Source organism: Apium graveolens, chromosome 1 (assembly GCF_009905375.1).
Source record: "Apium graveolens cultivar Ventura chromosome 1, ASM990537v1, whole genome shotgun sequence".
In the NCBI taxonomy this organism is placed as follows: Eukaryota; Viridiplantae; Streptophyta; class Magnoliopsida; order Apiales; family Apiaceae; genus Apium; species Apium graveolens.
Genome location: NC_133647.1, coordinates 116,435,109 through 116,444,549, shown reverse-complemented (window position 1 = coordinate 116,444,549; position 9,441 = coordinate 116,435,109).

The following is a 9,441-nucleotide window of genomic DNA, read 5'->3' as shown; positions in this document are numbered from 1 at the left end:
CTTTCCTTGTGCATCAAGAATTATTTATGTGTGAAGTGGTGACACTACATCGGATACCCTGGCCGACAGGCAAATTTCAATAGACGCACCCTGTAGAGAGAATGAATCTAGTAACTGTTTTTGTTCCTTTTCAGCCATTACATCTTTTTGAGAAGATGTATGGGGGCTAGCAGTTGTCTCGGTTTAAATACTACTCATCTTTGTAAGAGACAGAGCTGCTGGGTTGACTTCGGAACCTTCCTTATGTGGTGCACTAATAAACTATCTCCCTCACACTCATTCATACTTCATTTTAGTGGTAAGAGAGTGTTTGTTGGTTCTGTTTTTGTGTTTGTCTTTACAGTCTGGGATAGATGTTGTGGGTTTTCAACCTCATGACTGTCAATGAAAGAAAGCCATTGGAGACTGAACATGTATCACAGAACATATGGCACTATAGAGATAAAATGTACTTAAGATCCATAATGAATGAAAATTATACATTTAATCTTTTGAGAGAAATGATGTACACTAGTGATTTTAAAAGATTTTAATGAAATAAGAAATCACTAATGTAGAAAGAAGTTTGATTTTCTCCTAAAACTCACTGCACATATAAAACAATATGTTTGTGCCTAGTAATAAGAGAGTTATTAATATGATGACTCTACTAGTTCATATTAAACTGTAACTTCAGTTAGAGTGCCATACCATGTTCTTGACGATTGCTTGAGTAGTACACTAGTTCATATCAACCTGAAGTGAGATTGTGAAGAAGAGATTGCATAGTCCAATAGATCTGCAACTACAAAGTCCATGAACTGTGGTGCATTGACTTCGTCTTTTGACTCACCAACCAGGAGTACATTTGTACACATCTTACTAGAGTCCAATTCCAAGTGTAATGTGCATCAGGTGCCTGATATGTCATAATATTCTCAAGTCTCTTCACTGGTGCTATATGTTAGATACAGCTTCCTGATAATAACCTAGCACAATATACAAATTTTCAATGATAACATTACCAGCTTACAAACAGCCATATCCCTCAGATAAATCTTTGCTATTATCTCCAAAGGTAACCAGTGGGCCAGCTTTCTCAACCATATTTGATAGCAGGGCTCTGTCTCCGGTCATATGTCTTGATGATCCACTGTCAAGAATCCACACTACCGGTTACACCTGTTTAATACCCTGCACTACAAATGGATTAGACCTTCTTCAGAACCCAAACTTGGTTGGGCCCGGCATACTTGTAGAATTGTCCTTTGTCAGGAAAAACAACATTTTTAATTTTAATGGTCTCAACTTTCTCAATGACTGAACATTTGACCTTGTAAACAGCCTTAACACATTTCTGTTGAGGCTTAGGCACAAATGTCTCCTTTCTAGCCTTAGAAGGACTAGCAGTCTTAGACCTATCATGCTTTCTATTATTCACATGCTGACGAGGAGTAGTCTTATCACTAGAAACATGCTTACCATTAAAATAAGCATACATCAAATTGAAAGCACAAGAAATACAATTAGCAACACCACATGCTTTATGAGAGGGATTAATAGCAGGCAATTTATGCATGGTAGACATGGCATTTTTGTTATCCAACTCATGTGTGTCTGAGTTAGTCTCAGTTGCTTTCACAACTTTGACTGGAACTTTCGACACACTTGACTTGGAAACAACCTTCTCATTAGCATGATCTTCAGCACGTATTTCTTCTTGAATAATAGAGGAGGTCGCATCAAATGGTTCAACAATTGATGCTTTATAGAGGGGTTCATCAACACCCTTAAGCACATGTGGTACTTCCCTACCTTTAGCACAAACATGAGGAGGGGAGTTTATGCCTAATTCTCCAATAGCAGCATTATAATCATAACCTATTCCAGATGTTTGATTAACAGCTTGCTTACTGTAGAACTCTTTAGCCTTCGAACAAGAATTGAAGTAGGCTCTAACCTTAGTTTCAAGACCGGTGATCTTGTCTTTGAGAATAGTTTCGATTTGTCTATAACAATTAACTCTATTCTCTAAAAAAGATAGTTGTTCTTTTAACTTGTCTTGATTAATGTGCACAAGTCTTAATTCATTGACCTCTTTCTTAAGGTCTTTGATCTGCTGACTTAATAGTTCATTATCACGAGGAGCACAATCTAAGGAACCTCCTAGATGATAAACTAATTCAGCATCAGTAAATTTTACCTCTTTTCTTGACGATGAAGCTTTTCCATCAATAGCCATAAGAGCAAGATTCTCAGCTTCTTCATCTTCACTATCAGTATCATCCCAGCTTCTTCCCTTTGCCAGATAAGCCCTTTCAGAGTTACTATTCTGATTTGAATCATAAGAGTTCTTCCTTACTTGCTTTGGCTTCCTACATTCTGTGGAAAATTGTCCCAACTCATTGCAGTTATAGCATCTAATGGTGCTCCAATCAGCCATCCCTGTTTTGTATCCACCACTACTGGTGTTAGAGGATGAAGATCCACCTTTCTGGAATCTGTTGTAGTTGGACTTGTACTTGAACTTGGGATTTCTCTTGAATCTGACATTGGAGAATCTCTTGACAATTTGGGCCATTGACTCATCTTTCAATTGCTCCAGCTCTTCCAAGGAGTAAAAATCATCACTAGATTGATTTGTAGTAGGAGGATCATATTCTGCTACTAATACATTTTCCTCAGCCTTGGAATACTGTACCATTCTATCTGACTGTTGAGATTATTGTTGTTGTTGTTGACCTTCAGCTACTAGAGTAGTAGATGTGCTGACCACTCTATCTTTCCCGTAGACTTCCTTCTGCTGAATCTGCTCCAACTCATAGGTTTTTAACACAACATAGAGTCTATCCAAAGAAATCTCACTCAGATCTCTAGCTTCTCTTATGGCAGTGATTCTATGTTCAAGATGAGTTGGCAGTGTTAACAGGAACTTTTTGTTGACCTCCCTGATTGAATAATATTTTTCATTTATGTTCAGGTTGTTGATCAATGCATTATACCTGTCAAACACTTCAGTAATTCCTTCTCCTGAATTGGATTGAAAATGTTCATACTCAGAGGTTAGGATCTCCAACTTTTTCTCCCTAACTTCCTCTGTACCTTCATTAATCACCTCAATAGTTTCCCAGATGTGTTTGGAATTTTTACAGTTCATCACATGTCTGTACTTACAGGATCATAGTTTAAGTCATCAGAATTTACAGAATCATAATTTAAGTCTTCATTTTCAAATCTCAGCTGATCGTGATCATTAAAATCTTCAAGTCCAGTAATCTTCTTATCATCAAAAAATACATTGATAGATTCCATGACAAAAATTCATTCATCAGCTTTTAGATCATATTTTGATAGCTGCTCAGGATGAGTCTTAAGAACAAAACACTTTCAACCAAATACATGAAAATATTTCAGATTTGGCTTCTTTTTCTTCACCATCTCATATGGTGTTTTTCCTTGCTTGTTTATGAGTGTTGCATTATGTGTAAAATAAGCAGTCTGCACAGCTTCAGCCCAAAAGTAGGTTGGCAGCTTTGCTTCATCAAGCATAGTTCGTGCAGCTTCAATGAGAGTTCTGTTCTTTCTTTCTACAACTCCATTTTGTTGTGGAGTTCCAGGTGCAGAAAATTCATGTTTGATTCCATGCTCTTTGCAGAACTCTTCCATGATTGAATTCTTGAACTCAGTGCCATTATCACTTCTTATAATTTTAATAGAATCTTTGACCAACTTATCCAGCTGTCTGACATGATCAGTTAGAGTAAATGCAGTTTCATTCTTCTTGTGTAAGAAGTACACCCAAGTGTACCTTGTGAACTCATCCACTATAACCATAGCATATTTCTTCTTTGCAATAGACATGACATTGACTGGACCAAATAGATCAACATGCAGTAGGTGATAAGGCTCAAGAATTGATGACTCAGTTTTGCTCTTAAAAGAAGATTTTCTTTATTTTGCCTTTTGACATAAATCACAAAGGCCATCAGGAGCAAATACTGATTTTGGCAGTCCTCTCACAAGATCTTTCTTTACAAGCTCATTTATGTTGTTGAAGTTTAAATGAGAGAGTCTTTTATGCCAATTCCAGCTTTCTTCAATTGATGTTATACTCAACAGACAGATTGCAGAACCATCAGAACTTGTTGAAAGCCTGGCTTCATAAATGTTACCATGCCTGTAACCTTTCAGAACCACTTTTCCTGTAGAATTGCTTACAACTTCACAGTATTCTTCAAAGAAATCCACATGATAACCTCTATCACAGATTTCACTCACACTCAGCATATTATGTTTAAGTCCTAAGACAAGAGCTACTGTTTCAATGATGACATTCCCAAGATTAATACTGCCATATCCCAGAGTTTTTCCCATGTTGCCATCTCCATAAGAAACTTCTGGGCTAGCTTTCTCCATAAAGTCTGAGAGCAGGGCTTTATTTTCAGTCATATGTCCTAAACATCCACTATCCAGTACTAGAATGTTTTTCCTGTTGCCCTGCAATCACAAAGACCACTAATGGTTAGTTTTAAGGACCCAGACTTGCTTGGATCCTTTGGCCTTTTTAAATTTGTTAGCATTTGCAGCGGATTTAATATCAGAGTTTATGCTAACATGCTGTTTATCAGAACTTATCAGACTTTGCATCAGACTTTACACTAGAAGGAATTAAAGCAACCTTCTTCAAAGAAGGTTTTATTTGATAATAATCATAGTACAAACTATGATATTCCTTACAAGTATAAATGGAATGCCATAAACATCCTCAATGAAAATAAGGATTTTGTGGCTTAAACCTAACATACTGACTCTTAACTCCTGACTTAGGAGGTAAAGAGTTTATATTATTATTCTTCCTGTAAAAAGAGGCAAGATGGTTAGAGTTTCCATAATTATAACATTTCTTTCTAGGAGCATTAGGAACAGGCATATAATTATTGCTTTTATTCACACCTTCCTTTCCATTCCTATTTTTCCTAACTGCCTTAACCTTGTTGACATTCCTTATTTCTTTCAGCTTATGCTTAAGCTGCTTCTTTGTCATTAAGCCTATATTAACTTCAGTTGGTTTATCATGCTCTAATTTGTCAGAAGTTGACTTCTCCTTAACTTCTGTCACAGACTCTTTCATCTTTTCAGAATCAGACTTTACAGTTTTAGCTACAAACTTAACAGGATTTACCGTTAGCTTAACAGTTTGTTTAACAACAAGTGGCTCAATTTGTTCAGTTCATTTTTCACTTTTATCATCTCCATAACCTAAGCCCTCTTTCCAGTTTCCACTACTTAATAAATTATAAGTTGTTCTGCCAGAGTTAGTCCAAGTCCTGATAATCTTTTTTTCTTTTTCTAACTCAGTTTTTAGAGATTTATTCAATTTTAGCAATTCATCTCTAACATAAAAAGCATCATCTCTTTCTTTCTGAGTTTGATGGAACATAACTAACTCTTTTTCTAAATAATCATTCCTTTTCTTAAAAGCAAGATTTTCAGAAGTTAATCTTTCACATGTTAAAGTTTTATCTATGTAGCTAATAAACATGGTTTTAAGATATAATCTTAACACATTAATATCATCAGTATGGAAGGCATAAGTTGTTAGAGGTACCTTTAATTCAGCAATTTCAGGGCTGCCATCAGCATTTTCCATTAAAGCATAATTCACCTCATCTTCAGAATCTGAAGAGTCTGTCCAGCGTTTCTTCTTTGTGACAAGTTCCTTGCCTTTGTCACTCTTTCCTTTCTTACAGTCAGGAGATATGTGGCCTCTTTCACCATAATTGTAGCATTTGACATTTGAGTTGTCTCCTCTGTCAGACTTTGCACTTTTGCCTTCATACTTTCTGAACACTTTCTTATCAGTATTTCCACCTTTCTTGAAAAACTTCTTCCCCCTTCTGAATTTCCTATAGGCTATCTTTGTGATACCCTTCACCATAAGAGCACATAATTTCATCATCTCTTCATCAGCATCTATTTCAAGTAAACTTTCTGTTCTGAATCATCATCATCAGAACTTGATGATTCTGAATCAGACTTTGTGATGAGAGCTTTTCCTTTGCCTTTCTTTGAGACAACCACTTTGGGGGATTCCTCCTCAGCCTTAAGAGCAACTGTCCTTGACTTTCTCCCATATCTCTTGCTTCTTTGATCCATCTCAAGTTCATAAGTCTTGAGCATACCATAAATTTCATCAAGAGTAGTTTCATCAAGAGCATAGTTGTCTCTTATAGTAGTAGACTTCATCAAGAATAGTTTCATCAGTTAATGACTCATCAGCTTTTGAGTCAAAGTGCTTATACTCTTGAGTGAGTGTAGTGCTCCTGTTCTTCTTAATTGCATCAGTTCCATGGCATCTCCAAAACATCCCATATCTCCTTTGCAGTCTTACAATGAATTACCCTGTTTGACATGACATTATCAATGGCACTGTGCAGCAAATGCCTTACCTTTGCATCCTTAGCAATAAATGAGATATCTTTAGCTGTATACTCACTTTTCTCCTTTGGTATGGTCTTTGCTGGCTGATCTGTAACTACAACAGAGAGCTTGGTTGGCTTATGCGGTCCTTCATTAATTCTGTCAAGGTATTCTGGATCAATAGCTTCCAGAAACATAGCCATCTTCACTTTCCATATGGGATATTCAGAAGGTCTCAGTATGGGAACCCTAATAGTCTCATATCGACTGTGGATTTGAGTTGGTTTAGTTTCTTCAGTTTTGGTCGGCTTGGTTGGATTTTCTGCTTCTTCAGACATGATTGTTTGGATCTTTACTGTATGTGTGTTAACAGATAGGCTCTGATACCAATTGTTAGGTCACACAATACTGTAGAAGGGGGTTGAATACAGTGTAGAATACAATCAAATCGATTTCGAACACAAGTAACAGTAAACAGATTTATTCGATATAATAAACTCTGTTAAAATAGAACTGTTTTCTCTCAGTGATGAACAAATATCACGAGAGCTGCTAGGTTACAATGTATGATCTTCTCGATAATGATAACACATATAGTGTAAACCTATGTCTGTGTTTATATAGTACACAGTTTCAAGATAACTTCTAATTGATATGGAATATAATTCTGTCTCCTAAAATATATCAATCAGATATCTTATACAGGTCTTTTTATCTTCTAACTCTTTTCATGCATATCTTCTTTTATATTAGTCTCGATCTTCTTTCCTGTGAATCAACTTCCTTCCTTAACTGTAAGTCCTCTCGTACTTAAGTTCTGATATCCATCTTCTGATACTTATCTTCTGATAATCTAAGTTCTGATATCCTTAAGTTCTGACTTCCAGTAAGTACTGATTCCAGTAAGTACTGATATTTCCTGTTTGTTAAGATCTGAAAACTAAACATGAAACATATTAGACATGACATCTCAAATATATCTAACAATATATATATAAATATATATATATATATATATATATATATTATACTCAGGAACATCGACTCCCGGTTTAGAAAATGTTCACCTTTGGGTCCCCTATACTAAGGGTATACGCAACTACTGCTTATCTCTAGCATTGGTATTATGCAACTTTATAAGCATTTGAATTGATAATAGAATATCAATATTACGAAACAGGCATTCATATAAATATCATATCACATGCTCCAACATATCGCAAGACTTTGCTACTAATAACCATGCACTTATCTCAAGATAATGCATCAATATATTACATCACAACAACAGTATAACAGGTAGAAAACTTGCCTGAGTGTTCCGGGGTAGACTTAAGCTTAGAGTGGGTTCGGTAACCTATGAACAACAACATAAGCCGAAATTAGACCACGGTCTCTTAAGAAACTAGTCAAAACTCACTCATACCCTAACGCTCGCTTACGGTCGCTTATACGCTTAACAATTTACATTAATTGCTCGCGTACCCTCGGCTCCACTAATTTTAATAAATTAACCGTTATGAATTTTTAGGCGACTCTTTCGCGAGTACTTTAAAAACTGCCTAACCCACCTTACATAATTGTTTCATACTCCAATTATTCATTTAAGGACCTTAACCAAGGTTTCAAAGTAAAGCGAGGGGTAATGGTTCGCTCACGAAACGCCGTTACTTAAAACAGTTATTTCTCCTAAACCGTACATCGGATCTAAGCGAACCACATACCAAAATGAAGCTTACGACATGATCTAGCTAAACATGGCAAAGTTCATAATCGTTCAGTGAGTTCACGGGTCCTAAAGTTAAGCACATAAACAGTTAAGGAAAATCGGACATTACGACGGCTATGTTTACGCGATTCCCAAAATAATTACCACTGTAAATCCTCATCAATTCACTCCCATCCTCCAACAATCAATAACAAAACAAATACAACTTAAACCACTGAAAAATCAGTCCACACTATAAGGTTTTACCAACTCATTCAATCACTACAAATTTACTATTCAAAATCAACACAACTTCACAAAAATCACTACTAAGCGTGGATCTAACTATACATTTACCAATTCATCTAAAAACTCAAACAATCAAGCTTAGTACTTAAGGTCAAGAAGTTTTTTTACCTTGATTTGTGAGTGAAAAGTTTCTAGGGAGCCTTAAAACCTTGATCAATCCTTATACAAGTTTGGATCTCACAAACCATCAAGAAAATACAAAGTTAGATTTTGAAGTTTCTAAAAGTCCGATTTAAAGAACTGTAAAAATGAAGGTATTACCATGATTATTTGTACAAGACTTGTGAACAAGAGTTGTAGGACATCTCAATACCTTTCCAAATATCTATATAACACAATATTTGAGTGAGTATTGAAGGAGATATGGCAGTTTGAAGTTGCTGGTATCATTTTCGCCGAGAGCAAAATGATGAAATGAAAAAAAATGAAAAAGCTTCTTTGATTTCCTTGCATAAATATCTTCTCCCTTGATGACATCATCCATCATGCATCACTTTCTTTCCATGTGTCATCTCTTATGGTTTGATGATGTCATAATCCTTGGCTTCTTGTACAAGCTTGTATCTTGGTCGCTTATTTGTTTTACGGTTCGCTTAACTCTCGTTCTCGTTAATAGTTTGAGGGATCATATTCGGGATCTTATTACTTGGGCTTCCCTGAACCTTTATTAATATCTTATATTCCTTTAATGATCCTCATCTTTAATCCTTAAATAAAAATCCTTATAATCATGTTACCTTATACTCAATTCTTTCGGTATCTGGTGGATTTTCGGGAAAAAATCAAAGTATCCGGATTCGAATTCGAATTCTGACGACCTTTACATACACTCATTTACTTTATGGAATACTAATACGATCTCAAAATTTCCATAATAGTAATCCTATATAGCGTGTTCTGATAATTTTCCTTAATCAGCATAGTCAGGAAAAATTACTATTCATCGGGGTTTCAAAAATTGGGGTTATTACGGTCTCCCCTCCTTAAAAGGATTCCATCCCGGAATCAGATAGAAAATAGTTAGG